The sequence below is a fragment of the Elaeis guineensis genome, chromosome 15 (genome assembly GCF_000442705.2).
Source record: "Elaeis guineensis isolate ETL-2024a chromosome 15, EG11, whole genome shotgun sequence".
Taxonomy (NCBI): Eukaryota; Viridiplantae; Streptophyta; class Magnoliopsida; order Arecales; family Arecaceae; genus Elaeis; species Elaeis guineensis.
This window is the reverse complement of record NC_026007.2, coordinates 61,006,789-61,025,668: the sequence shown is the minus strand read 5'-3', so window position 1 is coordinate 61,025,668 and position 18,880 is coordinate 61,006,789. Positions and strand designations below refer to the sequence as shown.

Sequence of the window (18,880 nt, the reverse complement as noted above, 5' to 3'; positions counted from 1 at the left end):
ACTGTACAGAGAAGATGTGCCCAGAACATCACAAATCGAGCGAGACAGACCGTACCATATTATGGGGGTTCGAGGTTGTTCTCTCATCACATGGAGCACATAGTAGGTAATTTTTAATTTTTAATTAATATATAATTCTCTAATTATTTAAAAATTTTTTAATTAATTCTCAAATTGTAAAGAGATGCTGAGAGTGGCGAGCTTCCTGGTAGGATCGATATCTACCAGCGAATCCACCAGTGACGGTCAGAGGAGTGGACGATGGAGAGCCAGGAGCTCTTTGTAAGTTTTTTCAATTATTTTTTTATTCGTACTTTGATTTTTATTATAAAATTAAAATAGCTATAACTTTAATTTTCAGGACTGTATGACAGACATGAGATCCTAGCCTACCTTTGAGGGCTCGACCGCTCCCACAGATGATGAGATCTATGATCAAATGCTTGTTACGAGATCCTGTTATGTTAGAAGTCTAAGATATGGGATCACTGCTCCCTCATCCTCACACTCATCTAGGACTGACATCCATTCTGCGTGCGAGGCTCGACTGACGGAGGTGCAGAGGCAAGCTGCCAAGGATCGACAATAAGCTGAGTAGCGAGCTCAGGAGTTGGTTGCACGCATTGATGAGTATCAGCAGCTTCAGATCCAGATGATGGAGTGGATGGCATAGATGGAGCAGACGATACAGCTGATGAGACAGCAGCAGACCGGTCCAAGCTCTTTCGAGCGCTCTCCTTCCCTAACTCGTTCTCCAGATGCGACACTTGATGGCTTCTTTATGTACTTTTTTATTTTTATTTCAAACTTCTTATAATTTTAATTTAATATAATAAAATAATAAAATTTATTTATCTATTTATTGTATAAATTTTTTATTTTATTTTTTTAATTTATAAAAAATATTATAAATATAAATTAAAAATATATATTCATAAATTATTTTTTTAAAAAATATATTTAAATTATTAGTGATGAAATTATTTTTGATGAAATATTGATCGCCAAAAATATTTTAGTATGATAATTTAAATTTTTAATAAATATAAAATTATTAAAATTTTATATATAATTAATAGCGATGAAAAGTTTTCATCGTAAATAATTATTAGTGATAAAAATTTTTATCAAAAATTATCATATTGATGACGTAAGTATTTCATCGCTAATATTATTTAAATTTAATTTTTAAAAAATTTATTATTAAATTAATAGTGATAAAAAAAATTTGTTACAAAAAATTTTATTTGCGATGCAAATTTTTTATCACTAAAAATTTTTAAAAATTTTATTTCAAAATTTTAATTAAATTAATAGTGATGAAAATTTTTTCATCGCTATTAATTTTTTATTTATTAGTGATGTTATAATTTATCGTAAATATTTTTTTATATCATTAAAATTTTTCGTTAAAAATTTTTAACAATAAAAATTATTCATCATAAATAAATATTATTAGTGATGAAATATTTTTTTCATCATAAAATATTATTAACGACTCGATTATTTATGATGAAAAATTAGCAATGAAATTTTCATCGTGAATAACTATTAGCGATAAAAATAGGTTATTAGTGATAAAAAATTTTTATCACTAATAACCTATTTTGTTGTTGTGTTGCTAATATGTGAAAAAAATAAAAAAATTTTAAAATTTAAAAATCATAGATTATTAGAGATAAAATTTTTTTATCATAAATAATTATATATTTGCAATGAATACCAACTTTCATTGCAAATACTCTAATATTTACGATAAAAAATTTTCATCATTAATATTTAAAAAAAATAAAAAAATAAAAATTATATATTATTTATGATAAAAATATTACGTCATAAATAATTGAGTATTTATGACAGAATGCTGATTTTCATCATAAAATACGAGATGATTTACGACGAAAATTTTTTATCGCTAATACATGAAAAAAATAAAAAATTTAAAAACTACAGATTAGTAGCGATAAAATTTTTTTATTATAAATAATTATATATTTACGATGAATATCAACTTTCCATCGCTAATACTCTAATATTTATGACGAAAAGATTTCATCGCTAATATTTAAAAAAAATTAAAATTAAAGATTAGTTGCGATAAAAATATTATATCGTAAATAATAGGTATTTTCAATAGAAATTTACTTTTCATTGTAAATACTCATCTATTTTCGATAAAAATTTTCATCGCTAATATATTAAAAAAATAAAAAAAGTTTAAAAATTCAAAAATTTAGGATTATTAGTGATGAAAAATTTATTTTCATTATAAATAGTCAATTATTTGAGATGAAATATTTTCATCATCAATATTTCTAAAAAAAATTAAAAGATATAAAAATTATTTATGACAATACTTTTCATCTTTAAGTTTTTTTGAATCTGTCTCATTACTCAGTTTTGCATAGATTGTTGGTTCTATGGACCGACCAAAAATCATAAAGTATAAAGATCTTGTATTTACCCAAGAACATAGAAAGAAGATGATACTGAATTTTTATATGTTAAAACATGATCCACAAAAAGATTATCCAAAGATTCTCAAATGTATACCAAACTAGTCCTCCTAATCTTTTTTAAATAAAAGCTCTTCTAAACTTTTTAGTAGTTGTATAAGTCAGTTGCATGATTATGTAATTAAGTCATGCATAATAGGTGTAATATTCATCAAGTTCAAAATTTATAATATTAATTGATCATATCCAAACAGCAAGATATCTTTTATGATAAATCATATTAATTATGGTGTCTCTATCTAAGTTATTCTAATAAAGAAAGAAAAAATGGAGCATAATTAATATCATACAAAACAATAATATTTATCATAATTTTTCATAATAAATTAGTATTTTTTTAAATATTTAGTTACCCATAAATTGTTTTAAGTTTAATTAGAAGGTATGAAAGGTAATTTTGAGCATTTGGTTATTTCAAAGGACCAAAATCAGTTCCCAACTTGAGGATCCAAATTCAAAAATATTTATAATGACTTGGACTGATAAGAACTGAAATGAGTTCTACTCAAGTAATCAAATACTCTTAACTCAAACTATACTAAAGCATACTTTTCATAGTATTAAATGGAACAAGTTTCAGTAACAAAAAATTGAAACTAATAGAATATGATTGTATAAGATGGATATGTATTGCATAACTTAGTGAAAAAAAGTTTAAAACTTGGATTTAATATAAAAATAAATATATATAAAAAATTAATATCTTTCTTAGTTTATTCTTGCTTGAAGAAGAGAGAAAATTAATGTCCAACTACAATAAATATTATTTATCATTATCATTTATTTTAAAAAATTTTAAGAATAAAGATTGGAGGAAATTTGATTGAGATCCAATATATTTATTAACTAATTTTGAGCTCCTGCATTGTGTGTGGATTCTAGATCATATAATGAATTATTTTTTAAAAATATATATATATAAATAGTAAAATAATGTCCATTCAAATTTTTTTCATGAAAAATAATTAGCAATAAAAATTATTTTTTGTTGCTAATAAGATAATTAATGATGAAATATTTTATTTTTGTCATAAATTTTTTAGAAATTTGAGATAATTTTTTTATCAAAAATTATTAATGATGAAAATCTTTTTTCGTCGCTAATAACCTAATTAACAATGCAAAGTTTTTTGTCGCAAATATTTTTTTTTTGTGAAAAAATTTTTTTAGTGAAAAAATGGGGTATTTTTTTGACGAAAATTATTAGCAATAAAAATTATTTTCCATCGTTAATAGTGTTATTAATGATGAAATATTTTTTCATTGTAAATAATTTTTTTGGTGCGAAATTTTTTTTATCAGAGAATTTTTTTTTGAATTATTAGTAATAAAAATTGATTATTAATGATGAAAATTTTTATCACTAATAGTTCACATCCTATCATGTCCCATCGCACGAAACCCATCTTCTTCCCCCCTGTTTCACGCGAAATCATTTTTCCTCCCTCCCCTTCTCTGCTCTCCCTCCTTTCCCCTCCATCGCTTCTCACTGTCATGTCTGCCGTCGTCCGCATTCACCCACCGTCCGCCATCACCCATCCGCAGTCTCATCGCTTCTCGTCTGTCATCGAAGGTAATGATTTCTTTTTCTTTTTTTTTGATGTTTTTTCAGGCCACCAGGGGCCCGATAAGGATGGGGCCGGAGATGGGCCGACGGGGATGAAAATTTTTAGCGATGAAAAATTATTCATCGTAAATAATTATTAGTGATAAAAATTTTCATCAAAAATTATCATATTTATGACGTAAATTTTTTATCACTAATATTATTTAAATTTAATTTTTAAAAAAATTATTATTAAATTAATAGCGATGAAAAATTTTCATTGGAAAAAAAGTTATTTGCAACGTAAATTTTTCATTGCTAAAAGTTTTTAAATATTTCATTTCAGAAAAAATTTTAATTAAATTAATAGCGATGAAAAAATTTTTATCACTATTAATTTTTTATTTATTAGCGACGTTATAATTCATCATAAATATTTTTTTATGATTAAAATTTTTCATCAAAAACTTTTAACGACTAAAATTATTCATTGTAAATAAATATTATTAGCGATGAAATATTTTTTCATCATAAAATATTATCAACGATGCGATTATTTACGATGAAAAATTAACGATAAAAATTTCATCACCAATAATTATTAGTGACGAAAATAGGTTATTAGCGATGAAAAATTTTCATCGCTAATAACCTGTTTTGTTATAGTGATATCTTATGTTCATATTATGACATCCTACATGCAGAAAATCATAATTTTGATGCAGGATATCATAATATACCATAGGATATCGTAATTTTTTTTCAAATAGTAGGAGTATTTTCGTCATTTAAAATTTTCAAACAAAAAAGCAAAACTGAAAGTATTAAATATGCGTTGAAAAGCGGTTGGACAAAAATATCTCTTCTATATTATGATATTCTGAACCATATTATGATATCCTGAGCTATATTATGACATCCTGCATATAGGAGGTCATAATTTGATATAGCATGTTATAATATGCCACAGGATGTCATAATTTTTTAGGTTATATTATGATATTCTGCATGTAGAAAGTTATAATATGCCATAGGATGTCAAAATTTTTTTAAAGATTAGGGATATTTTCGTTATGCAAAATTTTTAAACCAAAAATCAGAACTGTAAGTGTTAAATGTGTATTGAAAAGCGATAGCTATGTGGACCAATCATATAAAGCGATGCGCTTCATATCAGATTTTGTACACTACCCGTAATGCATAAAAAATTTCTCAAATGATCGTTCATGAAAAATTCTTGAGATGCTGCTAGTCCAATTCGGCCCATATTTGCGCATGATGGTGCAACATAACTCGTTTGGGCCCATATTTGTGTCCAACCATACGTTAATAGACATTGACTAACCTCTGAACATGGCTCAGATCGAAGTCATAGATCTAGGCACACCGGACCCATTTACCCTAGCTGCGGAAAAGAAAAAAAAACTCCCTCAAGCCACCTGGCTTGGCAGCCTTCAAAAAAAAATTGAAAACCATTTTTTAGAATTTTTTATTATTTTTATTATTTTTTTATTTTTAAAAATATTTTTTCTCCAATTTATTTCTCAAATTACCGTCCACGTGACAATTTCACGGACACCTTGGCGTTGATGTATTCTTCATTTTTTTTTTGGACGAACCGGGGGCAGAGGACCCACGGGTGTGCGGGGATGGCTTGGAGAAGTCATGACGGGGCCGGGCGGGGGGAATAGGGTGGGGTTTAGGGGCTAGGGGGGTGGTATGGAAAAGTCGCGAGGGGCGATGGGGGAGAGGGAGCCGGCGAGGGGGGAGGCACGGAGGAGTGGTGAGCGTGCAGGGTGGGTGCAGAGGAGCAGTTGGCCAGGGCGCGGGTGAGAAGAAATCCCAAATAATAATAATAATAATATATTTATTTTAAAAAATAATTAAAAAAATTATTATAGTTAATTGTTGAAAAATTATTATTTAAAAATAATAAAAATTAATATTTTATTATTATTTTTTAAAGTTATTTTTTAAAAGTAACATTTTATTATTATTTTAAAATAATAATAAAATATAAAATAAAATAAATAAATAAAATATTTAATAATATTTAATAATAATTTTTTAATAAAAAAATAGATTTTTAAAATAATGATAAAATATTATTTTTAAAAATAATTTTAAAAAATATGCAAATGGGCACGGAGGAGCGATGGTTGAGCGGAGGAGCCGTGGGTAGTGTCAAAGGGGGGTGTGGGTGTTCAGTGCAGAGTCGCAGGAGGAGAAAAAAATTAAAAAAAATTAAATAATAATAAAATATTATTTTTAAAAAATAATTTTCAAAAATGCACAGATGGGTGTGGAGGAAAATTTAAAAAAAAAAATTGCTAGTCATAATATTTTTTTGAATGAAAATTTATATTTATATCACTTTGTTATGACAAATGAAATATGCATAATTTTATTATTTTAATTTATATGATAATGATTATAATAAAATATAAAAATATAAATTAAATAATAAATTAAGTTTTTAATACTTTAGCTAAATAAAAAGTTACTTTATCATAAGACGACTCTATAAGTCGTCCTACGATAGGACGATTTATAGAGTCGCTCTATTTCAGGACGACTTACTAGTTACTGACTCCATCTTCCACATGGTGGGTCGGGCTCATGATTTCACTAATCGGAGGCCCAAGTGGTGATTTCATTGAAATCACTGGCCTAAATGGCGATTTCAGAATTATTATTTTTTTCTTCTCCTCCTATGCTCTTTTGGTTAGGCAATTTTAAAAATAAAATTTTATTATTTTTTAAAAATCTTCCTTCTTCCTTCCTTCCACATATTTTTCAAAATTATCTTTTAAAAAAAATATTTTTATAAATATTTTTTATTTTTTTTAAAAAATAATATTTTATCATTATTTTAAAAATCTATTTTTTATTATAAAACCTTCTATTTTAATATTTTTTAATAATTTATTATTATTTTTATTATTTTTTAATATGTATTATTATTTATTTTTTTTCTTCTTTCTCCTTTTCCTGCATGCCACAACCCCCTCCCCCCTCTCCCCGCCCACCCCCAATATCTCCGCGCACCCTATCCCCTGTAGCACCCGACCTATCGTGTCTCCGACACTACCCCCCGGCCCCTTGACTGTCTGCACCACCCTCTGCACCATCCCCTGCTCCCCAGTGAACTCGCACCCGCCACCCTCCGCAGTCGCCTCCATCGCCACCCTCACCCACCCTTAGGGCTGGAAGTGGGTCGGGCTGGATCGAGCCAGACCCCAGTCCAAAATTTTTTATCGGGCTTCGGATCGGGCTTAGGCCTGAAAATGTTAAAAGATCTAGGCCCGAGCCTGGGCCCGAGCCAGACCCGAGCCCAGCCCGAACAAATTGGGCCAGCCCACCGCCAACATCAGCACCGAGATCTGCTTCGCCAGCATGTTCTCCGCTTTAAGGTTTTCCTCCTGCACAGCCTCCGCGCGGGCCATCAGTATGTGGACCAGCCGGATCCTGACTTCCTGCGAGTCTACAATCACCACCGGCAGTGCTCCTGCTATCGACCCCGCAACCATCAACGATACCTCCGTCACGGAAGGCATCGACGATCCCATCCCTCCTACTCCTACTACTCCAATACCTCCTGCATGAGATGAACATAAGGAAGAGGATGAGGTCCTCATCTGCTTGCGATTTGATGCATTCAGCTCCACCGGCGGCTCCAGTCTGTACACAATGCAGCTGGAGGCGGCAGTGACGGTGGAGGGAATGGGCTTGAGATTGTACTCCGATTGGCACCGTGGGGTTGGCAAGTCGACGGTGGTCATAGTAGAGCACTCCGTTGGATCGAGAATGAAGGCTGGAGCTCCAGCAGTGGGGACCGATGGCAGATCGAGCTGGTTACTTTGGTGGTTTGGAATCGAGGCAAAGGGGAGGGGAGGAGGCGGGGTGTTGAGCTCGGAGAGCATGCCCTTGAGCCAGGTGGAGAGGTCGAAAGGGTTATAGTGGACGATGTCGGAGGCGAGGTGGGAGAGGAAGGCATCATCCTAGATGGCACTGCTGCCCATGGCCATCTCGAGCTGCTCGAGCTTCAGGGCGATGTCCGCTATGTCTGAGGATCGGATCTTGTACCCGAGTGCGGCCAAAAGCTCATCCACTCTATCGTTCTGCTCCTCCATCGCTGTCATCTTGCCCTTGCCGCTCGACAGCATCTTTGCCCTGGATACCCTCCAACTCCCCTGCCGCTCTCTTGATGCTCTCTCTTCATCGTTCCCCTATTCTGGCTTCCAATCGAAATCTATGGTTTATGGATCTCGGGGGCAAGGGGAGATTTGAGATTAATGGAGGAGAGAGAGAGATCGATGGCGGAGACCAACAGCCGACAGGAGAGTAGGGAGGATCGGGAGTGAGGACGGCAATGGTCGACGGACAGGGTAGGGCATATGATCAGGCTCGGGCCCAGACTGGGTCCGAGCCGGGCCAAAGGTAGGCTCGAGCCTGATCCGAAAGTAAAACGGGCCCTATATTTTGGCCCAAGCCCGGCTTGAATAATTTCGGACTGAGTCCGAAACCTGGGTTGGGTCCAGCCTTACCCACCCCATTGTGAACCCGCATCCCATACCCCACAGCCCCCCGCATTGCCCCCTGGTCACCTGCATCGCTCACCGACTATCTGCGCTACCTTCTGGCCACCCACACTGCCCCCGACCCCTAAGTGTGCACCCAGCATAGAGGAGAGAAGGAAATTGCAGGGTGGGCCAGTGAGTCCAGTGAGTCCAGTGAAATCACTGGTCCAAGCGGCAACTTCACTAAAATCGTGGGCTCAAGCTGCGATTTCTACCTCTTCTGATCAGGTGGGATTGAAGTGGGCTTAGATGGCTGTAAAATTATTGCTTCTACGGAGATTTCATGTGTACGATATTTTTGAAAATAAATTTCGGATGATGGTACTTTTAAAATTATTAAATAAAAAAATAATTAAAAAAAACTTTCTTTTCCCCATTCTGGGTTTTTCATCGTCCCGGAAATTAGTAAGAGTTTTTCCTCCTCGCAAGCTCCAATTTTAAAGAGAAGCCTTGTACTTTTTTTTTTTTTTTTGTACTTCTTTGGTGGTTTGTTCTTTTTCTTGGCTTCGATCCGAGAGATCGAAAAACAGAATATTGGAGTGCCGATCTTCTCCTAACTAGGGTTTTCTTTTCTCCAAGCCCTCTCTACTCTGTCTTCGCTCCTGTTTCGATTTCAAATAGGCGCTCGAGCTCTCGATTGTTTGGTTTTATCTCAAGGTGGAATCCTCGCTGTGGCGAGAAGGGGGAGGAAGAGGGCGATCACGGAGTCTCCCCTCAAGCCAAAGACCGATTGCGAGGCTGTGCCGAGCGAGAACAGGACGCCGCAATTCGTGGAGCATCAGCGTGCGTTCAATAATCGGGAAGGTATCGATTTCATATATTTCATCGTGATAGATGTAAAGAATTCTAGTGAGTCGTTATCTCCACGGTTTTATTGTAGTCGCCAACCATTTTAGAGATTTCTTTTTTTTTTAAAAATTATTGGGGTTTGTATATCTAAGAAGATGCCTCTTGTTCATAAGAATTTCGTCTGCGTAATGCTTCTTTTCCATCATCAGGGAATTTGATTGTAAAGGGAGAGTTTTTAATCTTGATTTAACCTCTCTTTCCTAGTCAAAAAGGACCTTTTTTTTTTTTTTTGAAGGATCCTTTTGAGATCCAGTTAAACGATAAGAATCCAAAATCTGTTTTTTTCCCGGCAGGAATCCAAAATCTATGTTTTAGTTTCAGGGATACTTACATTAATGGCCTTATGCATGCACATTGCTATCTGTCTAATGTAGCTTTCTTTCTTCGAGTTATTTCTGTTGTTCTGACAAATGGATGATGCTACGTTTGCAAAAGCGCATTCTAGTTTCTAACATTTTAAAATGTGGAAGCAAGCCAATTGCTATGTACTTGCTAAGCCCATGTCGCAGGGATCCACCACCTTCTTAGCATCAAAAGTTTGCAAATATGAAAATTTTATCCATTTCAAAGTCTTTAGCTATATAAACCAGTAAATCTTGATAGCTTGGCTGTGGATTTCCTTCCTTCCATCCGGGCAAAGAAAAACAAAACAAAGGAACGCTCGTAGATGATGGAGATTAGCGTTCTAGGGGATCATTAGTCCAAGGCAACAATTTTAAATGTAGCTTGAATGATCTTATATAAGGGTTTGTTTGGCTTAGTTAAATCTGCCTATATTAGGGTTCTTTGGTTATATTCACATAGAATTTCATAGATATAGTCCATGTAGGTGACTCATCTGGCTCTCTCTCACATGCATTTCTTCTCATCACTTCTCTCATATTCGCATATAATATTGGTATACTAAGTGCAAGCACCATAACACTATCGACATTGCATACTTTAGGTTGCAATATGGATTATCAACATGAGTCCTACTTGATTCCTCTCTTTTTTCACATATCTGGGTTATCTGTTTATTCTCTCCTTTGGTGAAATAGGCTAATCACTTGCTCAACTATTCTTTTCAGGTATAAACGCAAACACAAAGGAATAACTGTGATATCTTGTTTGTGCATGGATTTCAGGTCTCTCATACAGATGACCCTCTTTGATAACCTTGCCTATTATCTTCTTGTTCATTAGCACCTCTTCTTTGAGGACTCCTCTCTTCCCCCTGTCTTCAACATATAAACCCAGATGTTACTCACTTTACATTCAGGTTTAATTTGTTAATAAGGTGATACTATGCCACTTCATCTACCTTCTTCAAGTCTTTCTTTCCTCTTCTAAAGTACCATCTTGTAAATATAGTATTTTCTTTCCAGCAGTCATTCCTATTTCCCCAACTGTCAGAACTTATTTGCAACCACAGATCCAGTTAAGAGCTGCAAAAGCATCCAAAACTGTCTAATGGATTTCTTCTATCACGGCTGACCAGGATGGTTTGATCTAGGTGTTGCGAAACCAAACCAATTGTATGTAGGTTTAGCCAAACTGTATCTTCATTTTCCAAGATGACAACCATGGGTCTGTTGATTGATATAATTTTGGTTCACAACCAGCTATTATAATAGCTCATCATGAAGAGTTCATTAATTCTTAAGCCTTCATCTTATACATTTACTCCTCCATTCTCATGTTTTTGATCCTCATCATGCTTGTTTGGACCATCATCGTCCAACATTCTGATCCTTAGCAGATTTCAGGCTTTACCGTTAATCTGGATCTCTTTTCTTTTAAGTCTTTCAAGTTGGCCATGTTTGTGATCAAGTAATTCTCATGAGCATATCTCCAGTTCACCCACCCTATTCGTTCACACTAAAAATGTATTGCTCATTTGTTACTAAATCTTCTGAATAATAAATCCAAGATAACTGAAATTACCAATGGAAATTTCCCTTGGTCATCAAGTCGACTAACAGTAACATTACTATGTATCAGTTATACTTGCATTCTTAAAATCTGGAATTTAGATTGTTGTTTTTCCAAAAGCATCCCTCTATTTCTACATTCTACCATTCCAACTAGCATGCACCATGGGATCTCTTCCAAAAATATGTACCTTTTTCACTTACAACCTTAGTTACTTTAAATGAGCAGAGGGAGTGAGCAAAATGATGTTTTTAACTAATTTACAGTATGATAAGTGCTTAGGATGTGAGACTATAAAACTATATTTAAGTATGCCGTAAAATGGTGAAAATTACTCATTTTCTTATTCTTAAAGAAACATATTGTTGTGAGTTAAATGATGTTACAATGGCAAACCACACTGTCATGCAGAGATTGATTTTGATATGCAAGAAGAGATACCAAATTTGAGTCTTGGTGGAAGTTCTAGTACGCAAGTGGGGTATAAGTGTGTCAATGTGACTCTGGAGAAGATTTTTTATTATGGGTGAAGCACCTTAAGTAGTAGATTCTAGCAAGCTAATGACAAGTGCATGGAAAGATCCCAATTTAAATACTAAGTCGGTAGAACTTTTCAACAGAAGCTAGCTATATGCTGTCGACAAATGTGTCTGGAGGCTTAATCATGAGCACAAACATGGAGCCTATCTGGCTTTTGAATCCTTATAGACTAATCAATCCCCTTGCCTCCCATCTTAGTCGTCCTATCTGTCCTGATTGTACATTCTCCATTATCTTTTTCTAAAACTTTTGTTCTCAGGTTTATATTTTTCCTATTTAATGATAATATGCACTCTTCACTTTTGTCAGCAGTACATACTCATATTTGATCGCTGGTTTTTAGTCAAAATTGATTCTAAAGCCATAAGTTGCTCCCTTTTTTTGTTGCATCTTTTTCTTATCGCTGATTCTTGATGTGATTCACAACACTTCTTTCCTTGTTTCCATTAGTGCTTTAACTAATCAAAGCAAAGGTTTATTCTTGGATAGTTGAATGTCGAATTGCTGCAATTCAAGCTATTTGTGCAGCAGAGACTGAAAACTTGCTTTCTCGGTTGTGCTTGCTTTGCTCTTACTTGAGTAAGGAACAACAGGAAACTCCCGCAATAACATTTTTCCAAGAAAATTTGCCGAACCCCTCAGCGATAAGAAATGAGAAGTATAAAGTTTTTGAGTTGCAATGGAATGATAAAGACACGTATTTGCTTGCAAATCAAGTTGATGGTAGAAATATGCGTGCTTCACTTGATTCTGTCCGTGGCCTTCAGTTTTCAGTAAACTCAGGTTTGTATAACATTTTATATTTTTCCATATATATATGTGTGTGTGTGTGTGTGTGTATGCGTGTGTGCGTGCATGCTTATATTTCAACTCTCTGACTCTATATTAAATTTATCTTAGCTGCTTGATATGATTTTTGACAGTTTGAAAGAACTTAGAGGCTGCAAACCTGCAAATTCCTGATTTTGTATGTTAGGTAAACATCGCCTTTCAAAACCTCTGAGTCTCATTATCTTTCCTTGAGCGTACAAACTTATTTTGTTTCAATCTTCCTGCATTCTGGTTATTGAATGAACCATCAGAAGACCAGATGCCTGGAACAAGAGATGCTTTCCAAACTCCTGAGGTTTGTATCTTCATCCTATGGTCATGTACCTCTGTATATGCTTGAGGCTATATTTTGGCTCAGAGATTGATAATTCTCCCATGAGCTTGTTAGATGCTTAACATATGCATGAAATCACCTTTATTAATTAAATAAATTTGCATTGATGATGTTGCAGACACCTTGCACCTGTTAGATGCTTGAGGCTATATTTTGGCTCAGAGATTGATAATTCTCACATGAGCTTGTTAGATGCTTAACATATGCATGAAATCACCTTTATTAATTAAATAAATTTGCATTGATGATGTTGCAGACACCTTGCACCTGTCATTAACCCTTGTAATTTTTTTTTCCCCTTCCAAGAAGCAGAGGGATCAGTTTTTTAAGCTCTGGATATTATCATATTTGTTCCAGACAACTGGTAACGGTTTATCTTTTGGCATGACTCCCAAAACTTCAAGGCTTCCAAAGCATGGTGAGATGCTCATGTCTGTTATGGCTCACCACTTGGGAGTGTACAAAGAAGACAACTTGGCAGCCATACACGGTACTTGTTTTTGCACGTTCTCAACTATTTGCTGCAGGTCCTTTTATGTCTCTTCTTTCACATTCATTTCCTTCAACTGGAAATCTTCAGAATCTGGAGATGGAAGCCATGATGGTGCCTCCTAAAATAACAGAGTTCGCATCTATGCTGGTCAGTGTTTTGTCAGTGTGGAAAACGGGTCATTTTTTCAAGCATTCATGGTCAAAAGCTTTTCTGGATTGTATATGATATTATCTATTTTATTTCAGGAGTAAGTGGAGCGAACGATGTTAACTATCACATTAGTTATCTCATTATCTTTAAAGAGTTTAACACATTTTCAAAAAATTCAGGTAAACTATCTACTTTGCCAATTGCTGACCTTAGGTGCTCTACAACAAAGATAACGTGCTATTCTTCACAAAGCGTCGTCTTGACATCTGGCCATCTGGAACTTTGTTAAACGCTGTGAATCGTTGCTTTTGACTCCCATGGAGACATCCAAACACAAGAAACGTCTTTGTGGATTCTATCCACTCTACAGTTAGTTAAAATACTTGCTAACCTGAATTCTGTAAAATCTCTATACTTGGGATGAGAGCAGGTTAGTTACACATTTAAATGTAAATCTTGTTGGAGCTTAGATCTTCAATGGCAGTTCCATATAAATGTATCAATTCCCTCTAGAATTCACTGTCTTCATCCCTTCGCTATCAGATGTTATGTAGTGCATAATGTTGCAGAAATGCTAATTTTCATTAGCTTATAGGGTATGCACTTCATCAAAGTTTACTTGACCTGCAAGTGTGTTCTTCCCATCTGAAGTGTTATCAAGACATCTTTATACAGGCATTTTTCCCCCTACAGTTGAATTTATGTGGGGCAAGGAGATAATTTCTTAGACACATTCTAATGCTAATAACCGAAGTTAACAGAAGAAATAATAACATGCAATTTTATCTTAAAGAAAAATATTTATCAGTCAATTTTTGTCATTTATACATCATAAATTAAATTGCATGAACACCCCCAACTCTTCTGGAGCTTATATTTATTGGCATCTCTTCCATATCTTCATATGATGCAAATTTTCTGTTGCTGAATACAGTAGGCAGACCAATTTGCTGTAGCACAAGCCTAACTTTGCGAGAAGTTTCCTCTGCGCTCTTATCATCGGCTACAATTGCAAGAAAAGGTATTCTTTTTAAATCCCCATCCACAACGTTTGTCTGAGGCATCTTATACGAGGCCCACTTCCCCCGTTTCATCCTTTCTGCATGGTTAATGGTTGGACCATTCTGCCAAAAAGGAAAAAAACCAGAAACGTTTTTCAAGTGTTTGTTGTATATGAAGGAAGATGCAGTGTCAGTTGGCTTCGTATCACTTTTTCCAAAATTCATTCAATTCCCTCAGGTTTGTTCATTCATTTTTTCCAAATTTATGACATCTAACTTGGTAGTGTAATTCATTTTATGCCGACCTTATGCACCCACCCCTAAAGACAAAAGATCATCATCACTTGCTGTCCTAAAATTTTTCAGTGCAAAACCTAATGGCCATATCGAAAATAGGGTTGGATTATTTTGGAAAATATATTCTACCAACCGCAATATGCTGCTGTTGTGGATAAAGCTAAAGCAATAATAATATTTATATCATTCATGCGTGCAGGTGACTTCCCATGAGGTAAATATGTGAACAAGAAGGAAGGTGTAACAGATATATTTTATGCAGATCGTACCAAAAGAAAAGTATTGGTGATTTTCAAAAATCCATTTAGCCAATCCCAAAGTGTTGGTCATATTTGAAAATATATTTGGACAATTCCAATTTGCACTGATGTGGGTAAGGCTAAAATAAAAATAGTATTTGTATCGTTCATCAGCGCAGCTAATTTTCTATGAGATAATCGTGTATGATTTTTCAAGATAAAAAAGCACCTGATCAATAAAAAATAATAAAAAAAAGAGAACATAATTCCAATAAAAGGCAACCAAGGGTCATATTTTTTTCTAATCTCAGTTTTGTTCTGGTCTCAAATAAGTTCATGGACATATCGCAGAAGTCCAAACCATTGATTGGAATGTTTTTATGGACTCAAAATAGCTATGATGATTGAACCTAATAGGACTGCAATTATGATCTAAAAAGTGATGAGTACTTGGGCATGGATTTGTAAACCATCTATTTGCCAATAGAAACATTAGTCTACTTGTATGCTTGATATGGTAGAATCCTTTTAGTGTTCTAATGGAACCTGATATAACATTCTTATTGTCCTCTAACATAAATTGAACTTCCAAAATGGAATTATTTTGATTCAAACATTTTTTTCAACTAACTGACTTGAATAATTGATCTTAGATTTTATTTAAAGACCAACCAATTATATATTTTCCTATGGTTCAGGGTGTAATGGATCATTCTCCAAGATTTGTGTAGGAAAACAACCCAAGAACTAGCCTCATAGATATCTTGTTTGCATCATGATCGCACTCCATGTTTGCTCTCTTATCTTATTTAGCATGATATTCTTACTTTCATAATCGATCTCTCTCACCTTATTTAGCTTAATATGCAACCTTCTATAGTTTACAAATTTATATATCAATCTTTACTTTTTCCTGTATATTGTACAGCTTGCATTATATCTATTATACACTTGTACATCTCTATAAGTAGAGGGCTTCTCAAGAAAAAAAAAAAAGTAATATCAAATTTTTGGATTTTTTTATCAATATTTTGTGAGGTGGAGCATTGGTGAAGTCTTCCGTGATGGCTTGCGTAAGTATCACGAAGGTTTTGGCAAGAATGTCTCAATTCAGTATTGAAGGTCAAAGATAAAATATGCCACCAATGGTAGAGTTGGTTCGTCTGTTGTATCTCATCTATCCAAGCCCCATGCCTATCAAGTAGATGTGCATCTATTTTGGATTCTTGCTTGTGACCCTGAGCCCATGTAACTGCAAGTTAAATTTATGTTGTTGGGCTCAGATCTCTGCATTGTATACTCAGGTCTCGCTGAAGCTGGTCATTTTAATGTTCTTTTGTCACAAGTTTAATTTGTATCATGACCTCATTACGGTCGATACCAGCTAATGCTTAGGTTGTTGTCGTCCTGATTTGCACACCTAGGGAGCTTACCCTGGGGGGTGTATTTGAGGTCACCAGCGTGCACATCACAAGTGCTACTTGTTTTGCCACCAAGGTTGTCTTGGAGATTAATATAGGTTAGTAATAAAGATCTATTTTTTTATGCCAAGAACCTATCATCTGGTTCGGTCACGTGATATAGCCGCATAAACTCTAAAGCGATGCTCTAAAGATCATATAAGACTTATAAATTATATAAAACCTCCAACAAAATTAGAATTTATTTAAAATAATAAATAATTAAATATGTCAATTAAAGAAATTCATCATAGCCATATAAACTTATTCAATTATAATTATTCAAATGTCTATTAGTATTAGAAATTGAACTAATTTTCTCTAATGATTGCTGGCAGCTAGTATTGATGAGACTCTGGAGGCTTGGACCCCTTTAAATAGCATTGAAGGAGAGGAGTCCAACTCTCCTCCAGCTTCAATTTCTATCTGCATCGGGAGGAAGAAGAGTCCCATTGGGAGTTTTCTTCATCGGTTCTTTTTCTTTTTTTTTTACTGCTTTAAAGATCATGCGGGGATCTTTTTTGGCTTGATTCAAATTGCTGGGATATTATATGCTTTTCATAGTATTTGATTGTTATGGCAAAGTTTGATACAAAAAGAATTCTTGAAATTCCCTTGTTTCCAAAAGACATAATTCCTTTCCAGTACTCCCAGCACCCACCAAATTGAGTTTTGAGATTATCTTGCATTGCTCTTTGGATGTGGTTGTAATTGTTCGGCCCCAAAGGGCAGGGAGATGGCTTCTCTCTTACTTTTAGGTGTAGTTATTTTGAATCGTGTGAACCATGATATAATTTCTTGGCTCCTTCCACTCTTCCAGAACCATATGGTCCCCAATCCTTCTCTGTTTCTTAATTGATCAATATAATGTGATCAATTATTTGAATCATTCACATTTGTCTAGATTGAATGTCTTAGGCATTAAGACATGAAAAGTTACTATAACGAATCTAGTCCCACTTGCCAAAAGGCCAAAAAGGAATGGTCCCAAAGCTTTTATACTCATGGGGCTGCATAATTTAGACCCAAACCACCGACCATCATGATGGATAGGAACGGTAGTCCATGCACTCACTTTTTGACATCCTGATAACTCGTGCTTTCTCACTAACAACATGAGGGGACCATATAAGATTGGGATGTTGTGCCACGAGAGGTGCAAAATTGTATACGGAGAGGATGTGTCATAAATTCCAGTTAAAAGTTAAACTTTTATACGAAGTTAGATCCATAGTGTCTTAATCTCTAATGGCATCATGTCGCATGCTGTCGGGTTAAAATATTGCTTGCTCTGATGAGTAATGCAGCACTTTTGCTAGCCCTTTGTGCATTGATTATCTTATCTAGATCTGCAACTTTACATTTAGTAAACTTGTGATTGTTAGAACATGTAAGAAAGATTCTTGTAATGAAACAAGGACATGCAAGTTGCAGAGACATGGGACAAAATATTGTCAATGTGTTTGTATTAAACAAAGAAGAAAACTAAATAATAAATGTCTATACCTTTCTATCCAACTTGCATTAAAAAATTATAGACCATAGCTCCAACTTGAGAATTTCCAGATTTTCTGGAGTCTCCTAGGTTTCTTGAGGGAAGCTCAAGTACTCATAATTCACTAGAAAACATGATCTCTAGTTTCTGGGACAGCTGCAAATTAAAATCTAGTGCATCTTGAAATGTTATAATAAAATTTCTGACAGTCATTTTTGTGATAGTTTGCTTCATTAACTTGTTAATTATGCAATAATTAGCATTGCTTCAACTTGTAAAAATTTTATCATAAGCAAAGGCTGCAAGTCAAAGAAAACTTTTGAGTACAGGGTGAACTAACTTTCTCATTATTTTATAATTCCAAGTCCATCTTTCGTTGTCTTATGTGTACACAAGAGATCGAATCCTCGCTGGTTCACTTAGAAAACCCTAGGTCATAATAAGATGAACTCTCCCTTTATTTTATAATACCGTCCATCTTTTCCTATCTGTCCCACATTTATACAAGAGTTCTAATCTTCTCCAGTTCAGGAGAGACTTGGCAAACTCTAGTTCACAATAAAACTAATGGAAAAGCCAAATGTTGCAGTCACAAACATCTATACGTTGGATGGTAAACCATGTTGCATAAATCC

The 18,880-nt window shown here is 34.3% G+C and overlaps 1 pseudogene; it reads left to right on the top strand.

The window, feature by feature from the left end:
• Positions 1-8,434: 8,434 nt before the first annotated feature.
• Positions 8,435-17,360, top strand: LOC105058281 (uncharacterized; annotated as a pseudogene).
• The last annotated feature ends 1,520 nt before the right edge of the window (positions 17,361-18,880 follow it).